The sequence below is a fragment of the Narcine bancroftii genome, chromosome 5 (assembly GCF_036971445.1).
Source record: "Narcine bancroftii isolate sNarBan1 chromosome 5, sNarBan1.hap1, whole genome shotgun sequence".
Taxonomy (NCBI): domain Eukaryota; kingdom Metazoa; phylum Chordata; class Chondrichthyes; order Torpediniformes; family Narcinidae; genus Narcine; species Narcine bancroftii.
The window spans coordinates 69,537,140-69,561,024 of record NC_091473.1 but is presented as its reverse complement, the minus strand read 5'-3'; the positions used below and the strand labels follow the sequence as shown (position 1 = coordinate 69,561,024).

General features: G+C 42.9%; 2 long non-coding RNA genes across 2 annotated transcripts; one reads left to right on the top strand and one right to left on the bottom strand.

The window, feature by feature from the left end:
* Positions 1–10,996: 10,996 nt before the first annotated feature.
* Positions 10,997–17,606, bottom strand: LOC138762703 (uncharacterized). Its single transcript, XR_011357067.1, has 3 exons — positions 17,392–17,606; positions 16,885–17,126; positions 10,997–11,826 (listed from the first exon to the last, which is right to left on the bottom strand). It is a non-coding gene; the product is annotated as an uncharacterized lncRNA (long non-coding RNA).
* Positions 16,825–21,648, top strand: LOC138762705 (uncharacterized). Its single transcript, XR_011357068.1, has 2 exons — positions 16,825–17,213; positions 21,056–21,648. It is a non-coding gene; the product is annotated as an uncharacterized lncRNA (long non-coding RNA).
* The last annotated feature ends 2,237 nt before the right edge of the window (positions 21,649–23,885 follow it).

Below are 23,885 nucleotides of genomic sequence, written 5' to 3'. Positions count from 1 at the left end.
CAACAACATTTACAGATGCATTACTGTGTGGTATAGGAAATGTTTTGTGTAAAACTCCAATAGAATGTGGTGAATGCATCTTCTACCACCACACGAAACTGCTTCAGCACCATCTACATACCACATTCTCGCAATATCAGCTAACCTGCAAAAGAATGCATCCCACCCTGACCAAGTTATTTTCCCATTCCTGTTACACCTTGCCTCTGTCAATGGTCCAAGCTGAATTTTGCCATGCTTTGCCTCAGTAAATGGACCCAAATGGGTCCAGTCCAACCTTGGACTGTCGATGGATCCATCTTGGCTCTGACGAACTTGCCTGTCGATAGTTCCAGCTCAATCCTGAGCCCACCATCAATGGACTGTCTGGGTACAGGGCCCCTTACCTACATCGATACTTCTGTCTTGGTTGTGAACCTACTTGGCTCCATCGAAGAATCTTGTTTAGTCCTGAGCTCTTTGCTTCTTTCAATATGTTGGATCCAGTCCTAGACACACTTCCTACACCAACGTTTCCCGATTACCTCCAGCAAAATTTCCTCCTCTGATGGTCTCAGAGTGCTTGATATGATGACAAGAGCTTAAATTCCATTACTTACACTCACACCTGAGAAAACCTTTCATGAACGCTGTGCACTGATTGTATTTTTCAAATACACTCTGAAAAAAAATCTGTCAGGACGCCCAGTCAGTAACACAGTACCTGCTCAACAGTCCCTGCTCCACCTTGCATTACAAGATGCTGCAGAAACCTTTAAAAACAGCTCAAACCTTCACATAACTCTCCTTCCTGCCAACAAATGTGCCTATGTACACTGGTTCCCCAGTGAAACAGACAACATCTTAAAGTGACTCATCCCACTCTGAACGCTCCTTGCTCGCCATTCTTCCATCAGAGAAAAAAAAACAAAATTTGAAATCGCTCAATATCAGATTCAAGTCAATGACGATCTCGGTGGTCTTATACTTTTAAACAAACAAACATCACAATAGTAAAATCAAACCATGATGTCCTTGCTCCAATCTCACCAAATGGTCTCAGTAACTCTGCACTCTGAAGTGTGTTTTAGTTGCTCAATGGATGGTTGGATTTTCATATAGGATAGCATTAAGACCAATAATATTGACTGAACCTTAAAAAATATAAATGCAAAATTGAACTTGCTTTAATTTTGATAGTAAGAGCTCAGTCCAGGGAAGCCTGCATACACTGATGTTCTTGGCTTTGCATCCTGTGATTGTCTGGGTTTGGCATATTCTTGTTGTCTCCTCCAATTCTGACTGAGCCTGGATAAATTGCTTCCGTCACTTTTCAGAAAATTAACATCTGGGATTCATCCTGGTTATATCACCTACTCAAAAGGTCCTAGATTAGTTGAGGGTACAGTCAGGAATGCACACAAACAAGTCTACTTCATCAAGTGCTGCCATTAATTAGGCGTGTCCCGCAACAACATTTACAGATGCATTACTGAGTTGGTATGGGAAATGTTTTGTGCAAAAGTGTAACAGAAAGTGGTGAATGCAGCTTCTACCAGCACACGAAACTGCTTCACCACCATTTATATACCACATTCTCGAAATATCAGCCAACATGCAGAAAAATTCATCCCACCCGGACCAAATTAATTTCTCGTTCCTGTTACACCTTGCCTCTGTCGATGGTCCAAGCTGATTCTTGTCATGCCTTGCCTCGGAAAATGAACCCAAGTGGGTCCATTCACACTTTGCCTGTCAATAGTTCCAGCTCAATCTTGAACCCAACATCAATGTACTGGCTTGGTACAGGGCCCCTTACCTACATCAATGGTTCTGTCTTGGTTCTGACCCACCTTAGCTCCATCGAAGTATCTTGCTTCGTCCTGGGCTCTTTGCTTCTTTCAATATGTTGGACCTTGTCCTGCCACGCTGCCTTCTCTAATGTTTCCCGATTACTTCCAGACAAATTTGCTCCTCTGATGGTCCCAGATTGCTTGATATGATGATAAAGAAAATGCTCCAATTCTATTACTTACACTCACACCTGATAAAACCTTTCATGAATGCTGTACACTGATCATAATCTACAAATACACCATGGAAAAAAACCCTGTCAGGACGCACAGTCAATACCACAGTCTCTGCTCCACCTTGGATTACAAGATGCTGCAGAAACCTTTAAAGACAGCTCAAACCTTCATATAACTCTCCTTCCTGCCATCAAATGTGCCTATGTACAGTGGTTCCCTAGTGAAACAGAAAACTTCTTAAGTGACTCATCCCTCTCTGAATGCTCCCTGCTCGCCATTCTTCCATCAGAGAGAAAAAAAAACAAAATTTGAAATCGCACAATATCAGATTCAAGTCAATGACGATCTCGGTGGTGTTATACTTTTAACAAACAAATGTCAGAATAGTAAAGTCAAACCATGATGTCCTTGCTCCAATCTCACCAAATGGTCTCAGTAATTCCGCACTCTGAAGTGTGTTTTAGGTGCTGAATGGATGGTTGAATTTTCATATAGGATAGCATTAAGACCTACAATATTGACTGAACCTCAAAAAACATAACAAATGCAAATTTGTGCTCGATTTAATTTAGTTATTTAGAGCCCAGTCCAGGGAATCCTGCATCCACTGATGCTCCAGGATTTGCATCCTCCATTTGTCTGGGTTTGTCATGTCCTTGTTGCATCCTCAGAGAATTCTGACTCATCCTGGATAAATTGTTCCATCACTTTTTAGAAAATTAGACAATATCAATACCTTTGACGAAAGATCTGGGATTCATCCTGATTACATCACTTACTCAAATGGTCCTAGTTTGGTTGATGGTACAGTCATGAATGCACACAAACAAGTCTCCTTCCTCAAGTGCTGGCGTAAATTAGGCATGACCCCCCAACAACATTTACAGATGCATTACTGTGTGATATAGGAAATGTTTTGTGTAAAACTGCAATAGAAAGTGGTGAATGCATCTTCTACCACCACACGAAACTGCTTCAGCACCATCTACATACCACATTCTCGCAATATCAGGCAACATGCAGAAGAATTCATTCCACCCTGACCAAGTTATTTTCCCGTTCCTGTGACACCCTGTCTGTCGAAGGTCCATGCTGAATCTTGCACACGCCTTACCTCAGTAAATGGACCCAAGTTGGTCCAGTCCCACCTTGCCTCTGTCGAAGGATCCAGCTTGGCTCTGACGCGCATTGCCTGTCGATAGTTCCAGCTCAATCCTGAGCACACCATCAATAGACTGGCTTGATACAGGCCCCCTTACCTACATTGATTCTTCTGTCTCGGTTCTGAACCTCCTTGGCTCCATCGAAGAATCTTGCTTATCCTGGGCTCATTGCTTCTTTCAATGTGTTGGATCCAGTCTCAGCCACGCTGCCTACTCCAACGTTTCCCGATTACTTCCAGCAAAATTTCCTCCTCTGATGGTCCCAGAGTGCTTTATATGATAACAAAGAAAGAGCTCAAATTCCATTACTTACACTGACACCTGAGAAAACCTTTCATGAATGCTGTGCACTAATCATATTCTTCAAATACACCTTGAAAAAAAATCTGTCAGGACGCCTAGTCAGTAACACAGTATCTGCTCAACAGTCCCTGCTCCACCTTGCATTACAAGATGCTGCAGAAACCTTTAAAGACAGCTCAAACCTTCACATAAGTCACCTTCCTGCCATCAAATGTGCCTATGTACACTAGTTCCCTAGTGAAACAGAAAACTTCTTAAGTGACTCATCCCACTCCGAATGCTCCCTGCTCGCCATTCTTCCATCAGAGAGAATAAAAAAATTTGAAATCGCACAATATCAGATTCAAGTCAATGACGATCTCGGTGGTGTTATACTTTTGAACAAACAAACATCACAATAGTAAAGTCAAACCATGATGTGCTTGCTCCAATCTCACCAAATGCTTTCAGTAACTCTGTACTCTGAAATGTGTTTGAGTTGCTGAATGGATGGTTGGATTTTCAAATAGGTTAGCATTAAGACCCGCAATATTGACTGAACCTCAAAAAGCATAACAAATGCAAATATGAACTTGATTTAATTTTGATAGTTAGAGCTCAGTCCAGGGAATCCTGCATCCACTGATGGTCCCAGCTTTGCATCCTCTGATTGTCTGGGTTTGGCATATTCTTGTTGCCTTCTCCAAGAATTCTGACTGAGCCTGGATAAATTGCTTCCGTCACTTTTCAGTACATTTAGATCTGAGAATCATCCTGATTATATCACCTACTCAAAAGGTCCTAGTTTAGTTGATGGTACAGTCTGGAATGCACACAAACAAGTTTACTTTCTCAAGTGCTGGCGTAAATTAGGCATAACCCCGGCCCCCCCACACTGCCCCCGCCCAACAACATTTACAGATGAATTCCTGTGTGGAATTGGAAATATTTTGTGCAAAACTGCAACAGAAAGTGGTGAATGCATCTTCTAGCACCACACGAGACTGCTTCAGCACCATCTACATACCACATTCTCGAAATATCAGCCAACCTGCAGAAGAATTCATCCCACACTGACCAAATTATTATCCCGTTCCAATTACACCTTGCCTCTGTCGACGATCCAAGCTGATTCTTGTCATGTCTTGCCTCGGAAAATGAACCCAAGTGGGTCCATTCGATACCTTGCCACTGTCGATGGATCCAGCTTCGTTCTGATGCATCTTGCCCGTCAATAGTTCCAGCTCAATCCTGAGACCACCATGAATCGACTGGCTTGGTACATCGATGGTTCTGTCTTGGTTCTGACCCACCTTGGCTCCATCGAAGGATCTTGCTTAGTCCTGGGCTCTTTGCTTCTTTCAATATGTTGGACCTTGTCCTGCCACGCTGCCTTCTCTAATGTTTCCTGATTACTTCCAGCCAAACTTGCTCCTCTGATGGTCCCAGATTGCTTGATATGATGATAAAGAAAATGCTCCAATTCTATTACTTACACTCACACCTGAGAAAACCTTTCATGAATGCTGTACACTGATCATATTCTACAAATACACCATGGAAAAAAATCCTGTCAGGACGCACAGTCAATACCACAGTCTCTGCTCCACCTTGGATTACAAGATGCTGCAGAAACCTTTAAAGGCAGCACAAACCTTCATACAAGTCTCCTTCCCTGCCATCAAATTGGTTCACCAGTGAAACAGTCAACATTTTAATTGACTCAACCCACTCTGAACACTCCTTAGATTCCATTTTTACTTCAGAAAGGAAAAAAAAAACACAATTTTAAATAGCACAATGACTATATCAGTGGTGTAATACTCTTTCTTTGGCTTGGCTTTGCGGACAAAGATTTATGGAGGGGTAATGTCCACGTCAGCTGCAGGCTCGTTTGTGGCTGACAAGTCCAATGCGGGACAGGCAGACATGGTTGCAGCATTTGCAAGGGAAAATTGGTTTGTTGAGGTTGGGAGCTGGGTTTTTCCCTCCTTTGCCTTTTGACAGTGAGGTGGGCTCTGCAGTCTTCTTCAAAGGTGGTTGCTGCCCGCCGAACTGTGAGGCGCCAAGATGCACGGTTTGAGGCGATATCAGCCCACTGGCAGGCACCAAGAGCTTTCTTTAGGCAGTCCTTGTACCTCTTCTTTGGTGCACTTCTGTCTCGGTGGCCAGTGGAGAGCTCACCATATAGCACGACCTTGGGAAGGCGATGGTCCTCCATTCTGGAGACGTGACCTACCCAGCGCAGTTTGATCTTCAGCAGCGTGGATTCAATACTAGTGAACAAACAAACAATCACAATAGAAAAGTCAAACCATGATGTGCTTGCTCCAATTTCACCAAGTGGTCTCAGTAACTCTGCACTCTGAAGTGTGTTTTAGGTGCTGAATGGATGGTTGGATTTTCATATAGGATAGCATTAAGACCTACAATATTGACTGAACATCAAAAAACTTAACAAATGCAAAATTGAACTCGATTTAATTTTGATAGTTAGAGCTCAGTCCATGCAAGCCTACATCCACTGATGGTCCTGGTTTTGCATCTCCCAATTGTCTAGGTTTGGCATATTCTTGTTGCCTCCTCCATGAATTATGACTGAGCCTGGATAAATTGCTTCTGCCACTTTTCAAAAAATTAAAGTCTGGGATTCTTCTTGATTATATCACCTACTCAAAAGGTCCTAATTTGGTTGATGGTACAGTCAGGAATGCCTACAAACAAGTCTATTTCCTCAAGTGATGGTGTAAATTAGGCATCGCCCCTCAACAAAATGTACAGATGTATTATTGTGTGGTATGGGAAATGTATTGTGCAAAACTGTAACGGAAAGTGATGAATGCATCTTCTACCATCACACGAAACAGCTTCACCACCATCTACATACCACATTCTCGAAATATCACCCAACCTGCAGATGAATTCATCCTACCCTGACCAAGTAATTTTCCCATTCCTGTTACACCTTGCCTCTGTCGAGGGTCCAAGCTGATTCTTGTCATGTCTTGCCTCGGAAAATGAACCCAAGTGGGTCCATACCCACATTGACTCTGTTGATGGATCCAGCTTGACTCTGATGCACCTTGCCTGTCGATAGTTCCAGCTCAATCCTGAGCCCACCATCAATAGAATGGTTTAGTACAGGGCCCTTTACCTACATCAATGGTTCTGACCCACTTTGGATCCATCAAAGGATCTTGTTAGTTCTGGGCTCTTTGCTTCTTTCAATGTGTTGGACCTCGTCCTCGCCACGTTGCCTTCTCTAATGTTTCCCGATTACTTCCAGACAAATTTCCTCCTCTGATGGTCCCAGAGTGGTGATATGATGATAAACAAAATGCTCCAATTCTATTACTTATATTCACACCTGAGAAAAACTTTCGTGAATGCTGTACACTGATCATATTCTACAAATACACCATCGAAAAAAATTCTGTCAGGACGCACTGTCAGTGCCACAGTCCCTGCTCCACCTTGGACTACAAGATGCCGCAGAAACCTTTAAGAACAGCTCAAAACTTCACACAAGTCTCCTTTCCTGCCATCAAATGTGTCTGTATACACTGTTTCACCAGTGAAACAGACAACATATTAAGTGACTCATCCCACTCTGAATACTCCCTATCCTCCATTCTTCCATCAGAAAGGAAAAAAAAACAATTTGAAATTGCACAATATCAGATTCAAAACAAAGACTGTATTAAATGGTGTTATATGTGTGAACAAACAAACATCACAATAATAAAATCAAACCATGATGTCCTTGCTCCAATCTCACCAAATGGTCTCAGTAATTTTGCACTCTGAAGTGTGTTTTAGTTGCTGAATGGATGGTTGGATTTTCATATTGGATAGCATCAAAACCTACAATTTTGACTGAACCTCAAAAAACATAAAAAATGCAAATTTTAACTTGATTTAATTTTAATATTTGGAGGCCAGTCCAGGGAAGCCTGAATTCACTGATGGTCCCAGCTTTGCCTCCTCCGTTTGTCTGGGTTTGTCATGTCCTTGTTCACTTCTCCGAGAATTCTGATTAAGACTGGATAAATGGATTCCGTCACTTTTCAAAAAATTAGACTTTATCAATACCTTTCACCAAAGGTCTGGTATTCATCCTGATTATATCACCTACTCAAATGGTCCTAGTTTGGTTGATAGTACAGTCATGAATGCACACAATCAAGTCTCCTTCCTAAAGTACTGGTGTAAATTAGGCATGAACCCCTTCCCCCAACAATATTTACAGATGCATTATTGTGTGATATAGGAAATGTTTTGTGCAAAACTGTAACAAAAAGTGGTGAATGCATCTTCTACCACCACATGAAACTGCTTCACCACCATCTACATACCATATTCTCACAATATCAGCTAACCTGCACAAGAATGCATCGCATCCTGACCAAGTTATTTTCCCGTTCCTGTTACACCTTGCCTCTGTCGATGGTCCAAGCTGAATCTTGCCATGCCTTGCCTCAGTAAATGGACCCAAATGGGTCCAGTCCAACCTTGGACTGTCGATGGATCCATCTTGGCTCTGACGAACTTGCCTGTCGATATTTCCAGCTCAATCCTGAGACCACCCACCATCAATAGACTGCCTGCATACGGGGCCCTTTACCTACATCGATGGTTCTGTCTTGGTTCTGACCCACCTTGGCTCCATCGAAGCATCTTGCATAGTCCTGGGCTCTTTGTTTCTTTCAATATGTTGGACCTTGTCCTGCCACGCTGCCTTCTCTAATGTTTCCCGATTACTTCCAGCCAAACTTGCTCCTCTGATGGTCCCAAATTGCTTGATATGATGATAAAGAAAATGCTCCAATTCTATTACTTACACTCACACCTGAGAAAACCTTTCATGAATGCTGTACACTGATCATATTCTACAAATACACCATGGAAAAAAACCCTGTCAGGACGCACAGTCAATACCACAGTCTCTGCTCCACCTTGGATTACAAGATGCTGCAGAAACCTTTAAAGGCAGCACAAACCTTCACACAAGTCTCTTTCCCTGCCATCAAATGTGCCTCTATACACTGGTTCACCAGTGAAACAGACAACATTTTAATTGACTCAAACCACTCTGAACACTCCTTGTATTCCATTTTTACATCAGAAAGGAAAAAAAACACAATTTTAAATAGCACAATGACTATATCGGTGGGGTAATACTAGTGAACAAACAAACATCACAATAGTAAATTCAAACCATGATGTGCTTGCTCCAATCTCACCAAATGGTCTCAGTAATTCTGCACTCTGAAGTGTGTTTTAGGTGCTGAATGGATGGTTGAATTTTCATATAGGATAGCATTAAGACCTACAATATTGACTGAACTTCAAATAACATAACAAATGCAAAATTGAACTCGATTTAATTTTGATAGTTAGAACTCAGTCCAGGGAAGCCTACATCCACTGATGGTCCTGGCTTTGTATCTTCTAATTGTCTGGGTTTAGCATATTCTTGTTGCCTACTCCATGAATTCTGACTGAGTCTGGATAAATTGCTTCCGCCACTTTTCAAAAAATTAAGGTCTGGGATTCTTCCTGAAAATATCACCTCTCAAAAGGTCCTAATTTGGTTGATGGTACAGTCAGGAACGCATACAAACAAGTCTATTTCCTCAAGTGCTGGCGTAAATTAGGCATGACCCCTCAACAAAATGTACAGATGTATTATTGTGTGGTATGGGAAATGTATTGTGCAAAACTGTAATGGAAAGTGATGAACGCATCTTCTACCATCATACGAAACAGCTTCACCACCATCTACATACCACATTCTCGAAATATCACCCAACCTGCAGATGAATTCATCCCACCCTGACCAAGTAATTTTCCCATTCCTGTTACACCTTGCCTCTGTCGAGGGTCCAAGCTGATTCTTGTCATGTCTTGCCTCGGAAAATAAACCCAAGTGGGTCCATACCCACATTGCCTCTGTCGATAGATCCAGGTTGACTCTGATGCACCTTGCCTGTCGATAGTTTCAGCTCAATCCTGAGCCCACCATCAATAGAATGGTTTAGTACAGGGCCCCTTACCAACATCGATGGTTCTGTCTTGGTTCTGACCCACTTTGGATCCATCGAAGGATTTTGTTTAGTCCTGGGCTCTTTGTTTCTTTCATTGTGTTGGACCTTGTCCTCGCCACGCTGCCTTCTCTAATGTTCCCCGATTACTTCCAGCCAAATTTCCTCCTCTGATGGTCCCAGAGTGCTTGATATGATGATAAACAAAATGCTCCAATTCGATTACTTATATTCACACCTGAGAAAACTTTTCATGAATGCTGTACACTGATCATATTCTACAAATACACCATGGAAAGAAATCCTGTCAAGGCACACAGTCAGTACCACAGTCCCTGCTCCACCTTGGATTACAAGATGCTGGAGAAACCTTTAAAGTCAGCTCAAACCTTCATAAAAATCTCCTTCCCTGCCATCAAATGTGCCTATATACACTGGTTCACCAGTGAAACAGACAACATTTTAAGTGACTCATCTCACTCTGAACATTCCTTGTACTCCATTCTTCCATCAGAAAGGAAAAAAAACACAATTTGAAATTGCACAATGACTCTATAGCTGGTGTTATACTTGTGAACAAACATCACAATAGTAAATTCAAACCATGATGTTCTTGCTCCAATCTCACCCAATGGTCTCAGTAACTTTGCATTCTGAAGTGTGTTTTAGTTACTGAATGGTTGATTGGATTTTCATATTGGATAGGATCAAAACCTACAATTTTGACTGAAACTAAAAAAAAAACAAAACAATTGCAAAATTGAACTCAATTTAATTTTGATATTTAGAGCCCAATCCAGGTAAGCCAGATACTGATGGTCCCGGCTTTGCATCCTCCGATTGTCTGGGTTTGTCATGTCCTTTTTGCCTCCTCGGAGAATTCTGAATGAGCCTGGATAAATTGATTCCGTCACTTTTCAGAAAAATTAGACTTTATCAAGTACATTTCACCAAAAGTCTAGGTTCATTCTGATTATATCACCTACTCAAATGGTCCTAGTTTGGTTGATGGTACAGTCAGGAATGCACAAATACAAGTATACTTCATCAAGTGCTGGCATAAATTAGACCACATTCTCGAATTATCAGCCAACCTGCAGAAGAATTCATCCCACCCTGACCAAGTTATTTTCCCGTTCCTGTTACACCTTGTCTCTGTTGAGGGTCCATTCTGAATCTTGCCATGCCTTGCCTTGGTAAATGGACCCAGGTGGGTCCAGTCCCTCCATGCCTCTGACGATGGATCCAGCTTTGTTCCCTCGTGCCTTGCCTGTCGATATTTGCAGCTCAAACCTGAGCCCACCATCAATGGTCTGGCTTGGTTCTGGTCCCCTTACCTACATTCATGAGCCTGGCTAGGTCCTGAACCTACTTAGCTCCATCGAATGATCCAACTCAGTTCTGGGCATCTTGTTTCTTTCAATTTGTTAAACTTAGTTCTCGTCACATTGCCTACTGCAATGTTTCCCGATTCCTGCCAGCCTAGTTTCCTCCTCTGATGATCCAGGAGTGCTTCATATGATGAATACGAAAATGCTCCAATTCCACACTATTTCCACTCACACCTGAGAAAACTTTGCATGAACGCTGTGCATTGATCAAATTTTACAAATACACCATGGACAAAATCCTGTCAGGATGAACAGTCAGTACCACAATCCCTGCTCCACAGTTCCTGCTCCACCTTGGATTACAAGATGCTGCAGAAACCTTTAAAGATAGTTCAAACCTTCACATAGTTCTCCTTCCTTGCCATCAAATGTGCCTACGTACACTGGTTCTTCAGTGAAACAGACAACATATTAAGTGACTCATCCCAATCTGAACACCTGCTGTTCTCCATTCTTCTATCAGAAAGAAAAAAGAACACAATTTGAAATTGCAAAACATCAGATTCAAAACAATGACTATATTGGTGGTGTTATACTTGTGAATAAACAAATGCTACACCAGGAAAAAAAAAATTATATCCGCACTCCATTCTCGCTGATTGCTGTCGGTAACTCTAATACCTGTACTGTATTTAATTTGCTGCATGTGTCTGGATTGTCGTGCTAAATAAGCATAAAAGCATAATAATCAAACAATTTTGACTGTATCCATAGCAATCCAAAATTGTACTTGAGCTCTTTTCCCTCCTTCAAATTTCATAGCTGAGTCCAATCATTCATGCTTCCATCGATGGTCCCAGCTTTGCATTCGCTCATCATCAGGGTTTGTGCTATCCTCCTTCAATGTTCAGGAATTGAAATTTACCAAGTTTCCTCACCAAAGGTCCGGCATTTCTTCTTGTTATATTGCCTCCTTGAATGGTCCAAGTTGGTTGAACTGCAGTCAAGAATGCACAGAAAAAAGCCTTTGAAGTTACAAGAGCCTAAAGTTCATCACCTAAGTTCAACAACAGAATCCCCCATACCCCTGAATGACAGGCTCTTCAACCTCTATGTATCACTCTAAACCAAGTCATAAGTTCCTCCAGGAACACCAAAAGATCACCATTGAAACAACACACTCAGTTTGTACTAAATGCAATAACAAATATTTACCTGCCCTTTTATACTTATCTCTTATTCCGCCTCATGGAATATTGCAGTAATTTAATTTATTCTCTTGTAGATACATCTGATATACTTGTGCAGCTGCAGGAAGTGAGAATTTCAGGGCATTTGTGCAGCATACATGACAAATTCTCCAACTCAAATCACACATCACCAGATACTGAGAAGATAATATACTGTTGCTGTTCCACTGCTAAACAAAACTCACAAAAAATAAAATGTTGCCTTTCCTCCCTTCTTATTGATATATATTTTAGCCCTGGATTCTAGACTGTGATTTAATTGCCATACTTCAATGTGGATGCCATCTTGATTGATCACACATAAATCGATCCTTTTCAGTGTACTTCAAATCATGCGACAATAACATTCAACTTGAGCTTGAGTTATCTGTCCTCTTCCTTTTCCTCTTGCAACGGATTGGGTTCTGGCCAAGCTACCTCCACCAGTGGTCCAGATTGGTAAAAGGTATAGCCATGAAAGCACATAAACACCTACCATATATTTTGGCATGTAAGAAGAGTTTTGAAAACCTCAAAAAGCACTCAAAAAATCAGGGGTCGACTTATTCGCCAGATAAAAAAAATTAGACTTTAAACTCAAAAAAAGAGCTTGACATAGATTTGGCATTCATGATGACTCCTGAAGCATTCCCCATCACTGACGCCATCACACTCCGACACCTCCCCACTTCCACCGTAACCCTCCACTCCTCCCCGATAGTCCAAAGTTGCCACTCCTGCCCGTGAGACCGAGGTTGCCGCTCCTGCACAAGCCGACACGTTGCCCTGATTCCTGCACCAAGGATACTTGGGCAGTGAGGCAACTTCTTCGATATGGATGGTACCGCACCCAATGTTGAGAATGGAGTCGCCTTCACTGCGTCCAGCTGCAGCTGATGCTGAAGACCTGGACCCAGCTTCATTTGGCATCTTCCGAGCCAGAAGCAAAGGGTTTTTTTATTGTTATTGTAATCACTCGCTTGCTTAATTTTTTTTTGATGGGGAGTCATCTCATACACTTGATTTATGATATAAGCCATGAAAATGAGGCTAACAATGGAGACCTGACTTATCTGAAGGTTGACTTGTATGTCAAAATATACAGTAGTTTCTCAGATACATGAGAAAATTAGGTATGTACCCCGCATGCCTCAACATCTATTGCAAATATAAAAAATTTTGAAAGCATTCTGCTCCACGAAAGTTGATAAGAAACCACAAAGAGTGGGGAATTCAGCTCAGGTCATCCAAGCATTCTTCCCTCCCATCAACTTTAAATAAACAGCCAAAATATTGAGGGGCTGATCCCAACTCAGCCACACCCTTTATCTTTCCATCATGTACCAGATTCAAAGTTGTTACTATAATCACTGATATCACACTCCTAAACAAACTTCACAATAGAAAAATATCTCTTTACTCCATTCTCACTGACTCCTCTGTACATTGACATTCTGCACTATGTTTTACTTCCTATACACATGCATGGATTGTCTTCCTTGGTGGCAACAAAACAATCATTTCACCATATCTCAAGTACACGTCACAATACAATTGATTGTATGTTGGAGCTATATTACCTCAAGGTGGGCACATTACCTTCTTCTATGATCCTGGTTTGGTGGATGTGATGGCAAAAAAAAAATCAACTCATACTTTTTTTTCCAGGTGCCTGTGAAATTTAATCATCCCTCAACAACTTTTGCAGAGGCACCCACAAATGAATCCATCAGAATGCACCCTAAGGTACAGAAACAATGGAATATAAGATCTCAACTCTATATGTCATCTTTGAATTCTCAATTCAATTTCGTTCTTCCAAGTAATCGCTATAGTTTCTAGCTGCTGCCAATGCAAAGCGAATAAATGCAATTTGGAATTTCTCTAATTTTAGCAGCAAACTCAATGTCATACTATATCCCAACACAATTAATAATAGACCAAGTGCAAGTTTAAATTTAAATCAACCTTCCAAAAACTCCATAATCCGACACCATAAGGGTTTCATCTTTTCACAAAGCCATACTGAATGTAGAAAGGAACCAACCTCTTTACCACATCAAAAACACAAATCCAAAGTACTCAATCCATATTTCCTTAACCTCTCAGGAGTTAAATAAAGCTGGTGGAAAAAATTATAGTGAACTAATCTATATCTCACATTTATTAATTTGGTCATACCATCTTCACACAAAATAATCCATTCTTCCTGAGATATTGGAATAGACAAACCATTCTCTCCTTTATTTTTTGTTTAATACAAGTCCAATTTAGTCATTTTATGTTGCAACAAACCATACATTTCTGAAATTAATCCTTTTTTACCTCGATCAGTAAGTAAAATTTCAAATTTAGTTTGCTTAGTTAACCTTAACTCACATCCAAAATTCTCTAATAACAAAGCAAAGACTTGATAATATGTAAACAATGCATTTGATGTAATTCCAAATTTTTCTATAAATCTATTAAATGACAAAAAAAAAGCCAGCTTCATAACAATCTCCCACCAATTTAATACCTCTCTGTTCCCAGGATTGCAAGTAAAAGGAAACAATTTATTCTGATACAATAAACCTTTAGTTCCAACAATTTGATCCCTATTATACCATATCTCCATTAAATGTTTTAACACAGGTAAATTATAATTCCACAAAAGACAAGGATTCCATTTATAAATAAACTGATCGTTCCGAAATCTGAGCCATCTCCATCTTAGCCCACATCGAAGGTTGATCAATATCAAACATTCTTAATAAATTTTAACTGGGTTGCCTCATAATAGCTTTGGAAATATGGTAGTTGTCGTCCTCCTAAAGAATATTTCCAAATCAATTTTTGTAATGATACTCTTGCTAATTTACCTTTCCACAGAAACAATCTTATTAAACCATTTAAATCTTTAATAAACATTTCAGAAATTTACAGGGAATTGATTGAAACATGTTGTATACAAGGGAAAATATTCATTTTAATACAATTTATGTTATATCAAAATTATTGTCAAGAAGATTCATGATCATTAAATCATCAGGTCAAAATCTGTTCTCACCTTCAGGCAGAAGATACAGAAAACTGAATTGCAACAAAATGAAACAGTTTTTTTTCCTAACATCCATCAGGATCTTGAACCTCACTTTAGGACAAAAAGTCTAAATTGCTCCAGACTAAAAGATCTGCTGTAGTTTTGAAATCTCATTAACATTTTGCACAACCTTTAATGAATATTGAGCTATCCTTTTATATTTTTCTCTTTTCCTGACTCGTAATATTTGGTGGTAACTTAATGTTGGTGTCGAATTTGATACATTTATATACCAGTGCGGCTGAAGCAAATTCAATGTATACATCAATAAACTCTCATCCTCAAATGACCAGATTCCAAGCACAAAACCATGATATTCCTGAACCTTACAGCAGTCACACAAGATTGCCCTTGCTTTTAGCACTCTGCACGAGTTTCCTTACTCTGCATAGACATGGCAACTCCTCAGAGATAGCAAGTCAGCGCCACAGCTCTGATCGTCATCTTATCTGCTCCAATAATCCCGATTGGTGACTGTCACTGCCAAGATGCTTGAGAAGTTCACGTGCCAAACCCCCCCACCCCATCTCTCAACAACGGTAACAGAGGCACCACCGAAAAAAAATCCGATCAGGATCCTCATTGCATAGCTCAATTTGAAAACGCTTTTAAAAGCAGCTCTGACTAACACACAAACCTTCCCCACACCTTCATCTTAATCTGCACATCTCCCTGCCTTTGAAAAGAAGCGCCTTCAATAATCCACGCTACCTCGACATTCCCGATGGAAGAGGGAATCAGAAGAAAATGATTGGGAATTCATGCGCCATCACACTTCATGGCTGTTTTGAACATCACTATTTTTAATACTCCCGGATGAACATCACGACAATAAAATCATGTTCTCCTTGCTCCATTCCAATTGATCTTTCCATATTCCACATCTCTCGGCAATTTCGATTCTTCTGCTTTGAATGGATTGACTTACAGCCCCAAAAACAAATGTTGGAACTCCGATTAACGTTAGAATAAATGTAAACTTGTCAGGAAAAATGAGGCAAATATGAAATCGCCCAACTGTTTCACACTCCCCAAGGGGCCTCGCAGAGAAACAATGTTGCCCTTGTTCTGTTTTCGAGGATCCTTCTCTGTAACTCTGCACTTTGAACGGTTTTATTTTCTGCACATGGACAACCAAAATGACCAGACTGGACCTTGTACATGGCGACCTGACAGATGCACGGATAACTGGACAAGAATATTCACCAGGCAGCCATCAAAACACAAGCTTTCTCACACGTTTTCACCGCTCGGATGCAGAACAACGTGACCAATAAACCTCGCAACAGGGCTCCCAATTACAAAACGAGAAGGCTGGCCCATTTCGCGCAACCGTCAAGGAACAGTTCCATCAACTGGAGAACTGTGTGAAAGTTTTCAACCCATCATACTGAAAGCAGACCTTTATCTTATACAGCATCAAATTATTTTATCACAACATATTCACAATTAAATTACAGGGCCGGCGAGGTGAGTTCGAACTCGGCGCCGTCTGGAAGGTGTTCTCTCCCGTGAGTTTGCCCGTGTGCTCCGGTTTCCTCCCTCCCTCCAAAACGAACGGGGTGAGCGGCCCGCGTTTAAATGTCCGCAATTTGCTTCTCGCGGGTTGTCAATAAAGTAGCATCCCTTTCTACTACTGGCCCTCCCCTCAGGACGAAATCTCCGAAGCCACCGCTATTCTACCACCTCGTCCACACTTAATCATCTCTCAAAGGTGAAAATGAAAAGAGCAGTAAAAAAAAACCTGTGCTCCTGCGGTGAGGTCGGACGTCCGGCGTTTCCCCGTGGATGCGACGGCTCAGCTGGCTGCCTGGGGCACGATAACCGGCGCAGCGCGGGCAGCGCACAGGTCTCAGAGCCGCACCAGGACAGACGGGGTGCGCGCAGCTCCACGCCGGCGAGATCTGGGTCGGTGGGTCAGTCCGGGCGGCGTCGGCGATCTCCCCGACCAGCCGCGCAGTTGGCAGAGGAGCCGCTCGGGAATATCTGTGGGGATAATAGAAACAATTGAAGGATATGTTCCCGAAAACATTACAAGCTCCGCTTGCCGATAGGCTTGAAGCTGCTGGTCAGGTGGGTGTGGCAAGGGAGTGGCCCATCTCCACTCGCAAACCACCACAACATCCGAATCAAATCCCCCTCACCCGATGGCCGCAAATGGATTATGTCCATCACATTAAACGGAGACCAAAATATTCGCTATGTGTCCGCGATAAGCACCGTGAAAAAAAAACAAGAAAGTGATTCTTACATGTTACACGGCTCAAGGCGCTGGTGCCGGATCTCCCGAGAACCGGTCAGACTTCTTCACGCCGTCCCCGCCTCGACCGCACATGCTCGATGCTTCTGTCGCAGACCGCCGCCCTCCTCTTCCTCTTCTCCGTCCGCCGCCCGCCTCCTCCTCCTCTTCTCCGTCCGCCGCCCGCTTCCTCCTCCTCTTCTCCGTCCGCCGCCGCTGTCCTCCTCCTCTTCTTCTTCGACCGCTTTCACTCCTCCGACGTCTCGAAGACTGGCACCCCACGCCCTAACAGGCTGCCTTATATACGCTGCCGATTTCCCGCCTCAACGCTGATTGGGTCGTTGGGACCCTGACAACAGGGTTGAGCCGAATCTGACTGGAGAATCGAACCTTGAGGCCAAATTGTCCGTTATGAGAATTCCCGCCAATTTTCAGAATCGAAAAGATGTCATTTTGCAAATATTTAACCGTTTGTGACTGAAAAAAATTATACATCTCTCTTCATGATTTGCAAGAAGCAATTCATTGGGTGTGAGGCGCTTTCAGTGTTGTGTGTGAAAGTGTTCAAGGAGATTTATTGCTCCAAAACATGCCATTTGGCCCATCCAGTCAATTCCCATCAGTTGTCTGCCAGAGCTTGTGCCATGTTTTCAAAACATTTCCTCTCTGTGCTTTTTAAATGTCTTAATTGTATTTGTCCTTACCTATTCCTTTACCAGCTCCTTCAATATAACTATTCCAGTGAAAAAAAATGACCCTTGGTCACCCAGAACAGGCTGTGGCTTTCTATCTGCAGGGAAGGAGGCAGAGTGGTGACCTTATAGTGGGATAGAAAATCAAGAGGGAGAGCAGGAAGATTGTTAAGGGTCCTGAGGAGCTACTTTTACCACATGAGCTGGTTGACAGATCAAAGGAACTGCAGAGGAAACTGGAGGTGGATATTATTACCTTGTTTAAAACGTAGTTAGACGGATGCACAGAAAAATATAAAGGGATATGGCCCAGATATAGGAAAATGAGAGGAGCTCAGTTGGACAACTTGGTCGGCATGGACATGCTGGGCTAAACGACCTATTTTCGAGCTGCATAACTCTCTAACATTGAACTTTACCCAATATAGCAACACTAAGAGCACCCCATATCCAATGACCAGCTTCTTGTCTGGCACAGAGAGGGACCCACAGCGTTTCTAGTCACAAACTACTTGATATGTGCAAATCAACATCTTCTCAAAATGTGTTGCTCTGAAGTTGGCGGGATATCTCAAACCGCATGACTGTTCTCCAAGGCATCAATCGCCTGATCCGATTGGGTTTAAACCCAAGACACACAGGAGTCTGTTGATGATGGGAAGCTGCTGGAAGAACTCTGTGAGAGAAGAAAGATTGGTCGGCGTTTCGAGCCAAAACACCTCAGGTGTGGGGAAGGGGTTCAGTCTCGAAACGTTGATCATTCTTTTTCTCCCCGCAATGCTGTTTCACCTGCTGAGTTCTTCGTGTTTGGCTTCGGCTCAAACCCCAGAGACTGCGGACCAATCGGCGTTGAGGCCTGAATGCCTGCGGTCCAATCAGCGATGAGGCGGGAATGCCACGGTGTGAACGGCTGCCCGTCAAATTGTGAGGGGCGAGTCTTCACCCTGGACCATAGAGGGGAGAAGGAAAAGTGGCGGGAAAGAAGCAGGTCGACCTGAGCGACTGAAGCGTCCCGCGAGTGTATCCTTCTCGGGCTGGACATGAAGAAGCCTCGTTGCTGCCGATCCACTTCCACGGTCCTGACGGAGACCCGATACCATCAGAAATTCCAAGAGCCGTCACGGAGCTGCAGGGACTCAAACCCCCACCTGGACCGACCACACATCAAACAAACAAAAGTTCTTTTAAGAGCTCTATTTTATCCCCCCACCCCCCCGTATCTCTTGTGACTTAAATAAATGTTTATTTCTTCCTAACTTTGGATTACGATCGAGTCGGATCGCGCGCGAGGTAGGGTCGTGGTTACTCTCGGGAATATTTTCAGGGCGAATAGAAAGTGGGGTCATTTACTCGTTAAAGCATGGCGACAAAATAACCAGTCGCGACTAATATTCCGGCTGCTCCGGTATTCATAGATCCTATATCACATCGCTCTCAGGGACATGACACCTCACGGTCCCCGATTGTTCCGCTAATATCTCCCTCTGGTCTTTGATTCTAAACATCATGTCAGAGTGAAGTTCCCTTAATTGGAGAAATCTACCTCAATGGCAGTGATGACTAAAACACCCGACGAGGGTGTCCCCGTCAATTCCGGAGTATCTCACTGCCTCTCACCCGCCACCGTTGATCTGAGGGAGATGCGGAATAACGGGGAAGCCATTGAGCCGCTCCGCCTTCAAATAAGCCTTGCTTTAGGCTTCTTCAGGCGCATTCTCCGCTAAGAATGCGCCTGGAGAAGCAGATGTGGCCCTTTGAAATGCAGTTCAGGTGGTAGCGCAAAGCTGGCCACTTGAAGGACACAACTGCACCGGATGCGCCTCTGAGCACACTCTGGCTCCCACCCACTAATGGATGTCATTTTGAGCGCGACAAGAAGGAATACAGGATGATGGCAGACCCTGTGCAGGCAGGAGACATAATGATGATGATTTCAGCCTTTCTGAGTGTTCAGACTGAGATACGGCAGATCCTTGGTATGACTATTTGTGCTGTTGAGATCTGAAAATCATATAGGTGCAATCAGGAGAAGGTTCCTGCAAACGTTGAGGGCAAGAAGGCAGCAGTTAGTGGTTGAAAGGCGCCTGGAGCGTAAGCGCTGCAGACGAAGGCGAATGCTACTGGTCAGTCAAATAGCTATGGTGACACATCAGTGTCTCTGGAGGTTGAACTGATACCAGGGCGTTGAGTTCTGGAGTAATATCCTCACCAAATTTGATGATGCTGAGTGGAGGAGACACTTTCATATGTCGCATGGCACCTTTCACTTCATGCTGGAACACTTAGAAGCTCACCTGATGCTGAATAAACCAGACTTGCAGCAACCATTGGAGCTTGGACTTCAATTACCTGTGGCCCTGTGGTGGTATGCCACCCCTTGTGAGTATTGATCCATCAGTACCATCTTTGGAATAGGCGTCAGCTCCGTGTGCATGGTTGTGCAGGAGGTGACTGCCGTCTTGAGGAAGTTCCTTGGAAAACGTTTCATCTCCCTGCCAAATGGAACACGTTTCCAGGAGACCATTGACGGCTTTGCGCAAAGGGGATACCCAATGTGTGCTGGTATCATTGATGGGTCATACATTCCCATTATCACCCCCAGCGTGCATGCTGCAGTCTACTACAATCACAAAGGGTGGCATTCAGTGGTTCTGCAAGTGGTGGTCGACCACAGATTCTGGTGAGTTAAGCCTCTATTGATCTTTATCACATCACATCTCAAATGACTATAACTTCACTATAATTTTCATTCATGTTACAGCTTCTCAGATGTGTTTGTTAGTTGGCCGGGCCTCACTCATAATGCCCGAGTGCTTGCCAACTCTCCTCTGTATAGAAAGGCAGAGGACCAGGGCGGATGCCTCTTCACACATGGTGTGAGTGTTCACCCTTCAAAGCTCCGTGTTTCAATATGTTATGCATGTTTGTTGTGTCAACGTTCAGATGCATGAACTAACTATATTTCTGCATTGTTGTGTATGCAGGTGTCCAAGGATGTTGATGGGGTGGAGGTTCCAGCGCATCTTGTAGGTGATATGGCATACCCCCTACAAAGCTGGCTGATGAAAGGGTTCACACAGAACTGGATCCAGATCAACGAAGATTTAACAAGGCCCTTAATTCTGCAAGGATAGTGGTGGAACAAGCATTTGGCCATCTAAAAGGCCACTGGCGTTGCCTGTCCAAGTGTTTAGATATCTCTACCGCCTTAGACCCAGATGTTGCATTTGCCTGCTGTGTACTGCACAATATATGTGAAATTAACAAAGAAGGCTTCCCTTCAGAGTGGACATTGGTTGAAGCAGATGGTCCTGCACCCAATAGCGCAGGTTGTAATGATCAGCAGGCCCACGGGCACCAGGCCATCCATTCTGCCATTATGTCGTCTGGTAAGGGTATGTCCCTGCCACCCTAGCTCCCCATTTAGCACAACTTGTTCCCCTCTCCACCCTCCGCACCCAATGTGGCAACATGAGCCTGCTGCCTGGCATGTTATGTGCTCTCACAAAGGAATGGGTGCATATAAATGAAACTTGTGTGCTTGTCAAAAATTTAATAAAAGATGTTCTTTGAGAAATCATACTGCTTCATAAATATCTGAGGTAGATATCGCAACGTAAACATTTCACATCATGCTTAAACTAGAAGTGAACCATGGAATGGACAAATAACAGTGCAAATCCACTCCACACTTGAACACCACAGAACAAACATAAAAAGAGTAAACACAACAAACACCACCACCCAGCACCATAGCATCTCCATCCTTAAAGTGTCGCACAGAACATTACAACAAAAGTGAACAGTGAGCTAGCAGCATTAAGGAGGTTTAGTCCGACGCACACCTCATTCCAGCATTGAGAGGAACGAGTTGGAGGGATGAGGAACCTGTCCCAGACCCCATCAACTCAGTCATGCCCAAGCGTCCACTACCATGATGCACTAGTGTGGAATAAAATGGCATGCTGGATGGAAGGGCCAGGTACATGTGATGTGGCTGACCATATGACTATGGGGATGGGGAGCCCTCCATTTGTGTGACCAATCTGTTGAAGATGACTGACTGCCTATCCATTGCGGCGCTCAGTCACCGCAGGGAAGCAGGAAACTCAGACACCGACTAGGTATGCTTCTCCACTTCGGAGCGATGCGTTGCCTCCGCATCCTCCCTCAGTTCAGCTAGTTTTTGAAGCAATACTGAACCTTGAAGGTGTGGCAATGTTTATGCAATATGATGAGTAAGAATTCTGAACTTTAGGTACTGAACTGAGCATTTAAATGTCATAAACATTCCCATTTTATCCTGTACATGACTGTCATTGGGCTCAGGTTACATCTTTTTGACTCTCAAAATATCTTCAGAACATGACAGATGGCAAACATTTTAAATATCTAACTTTGCTGCTTTAACTACCCTGTTTCTGAGTGGTTTCATACAAAAGAACAAGTTAAAGTGAGTTCACAGTCTCAGATCTGAGCGTGTGAGGATGCTGCTCTTTTAGTCAATTGACAATTTACATTTAGGACAGGAGAAGGGTATTCAGCTACAAGCTGCCTTTTTGTAACATGATAGTATCTGCAAATTTGCCGATGACACCACAGTTGTCGGCAGAATCATAGACGGCAATGAGGATGCTTACTGGTAGGAGATAGATTAATTAGTTGAATAATGCCACAAAACATCCTTGTACTCAACGTTAGCAAAACCAAGCACTTCAGGAGGAAACCATCAAGTGGTCAGCAGTGGAGAGAGTCAAGAACTTCAAGTTCCTGGGTGTCACCATCTCTGAGGACCTGTCAATGCAATCATAAAGAAGGCTTGCCAGTGGCTATACTTTGTGAGGAGATTGAGTATGTCACCAAAGCCGTCACAAAAACCTTCACAGGTGAACTGTGGGGAACATCACTGTTTGGTACAGAGCTGGCAAAACTAGGACAGAAAAAAAAAACTCCAGAGGGTTGTTAACTCACCCTGCAACATCACGGTACCAGTCTTCTCTCCATCGAGGACATCTACAAGAGGCGGTGATTTAAGAAACCCCCTCAATCCTCAAGGAACTCCCCCACCCAAGCCATGTCCTCTTCCCTCTGCTCCCATCAGGAAAAAGATACAGGAGCCTGAAAACGAGCACTCAGAGTCACAAGGACAACTTCTTCTCCTCTGCCATCAGATTCCTGAATGAACAGTGAACCAAAGACACTACCTCAGTTTGACTTGTTCTTTATATTGCACTATTTTTTTATTTATTTTGAAATGTGGTTGAAAGAAATGTTTGCACTGTGACGCTGCTGTTGCAAAACAACAAATTTCGTGACATGTTCATAACAATAAATTTTGATTCTTTGTTTGCATTGCTTTTGTGTTTACATTTCTCGCTTTTGTGTGTGTATCTTTTCTTGAGTACAGTTTTTACTTGCATGACCGGTAAGTAGAAATATGAATGTAGAAAAGTAGCCTGCAGGAAAAACTATCTCATGGCTGTATATGATGTCATGTATGTAGCAAAAACACAAAGCTGGAGAAACTCAGCAGGTCAAGCAGAGTCCTTTATATAGCAAAGGTGAAAATACATAACCAACGTTTTGGCCATTCATCAAGGTTAGCAGATGTCCAAACAAAAGAGTGGGGGGAGATAGCAAGGTGAATGGAGGGGCAAGGAAGGAGAAACCGGAAAAGTCGATGTTAATGCCATCTGGCAGGAAAATCAGGTGTTGTTCCAAATTGTGAGTGATTTTCTTGGGATAGTACATAAAGCCATGGACAGAAATGGGAGTGTGACACAGAAATACTTTTTTTAAAACTACTTTTACCGT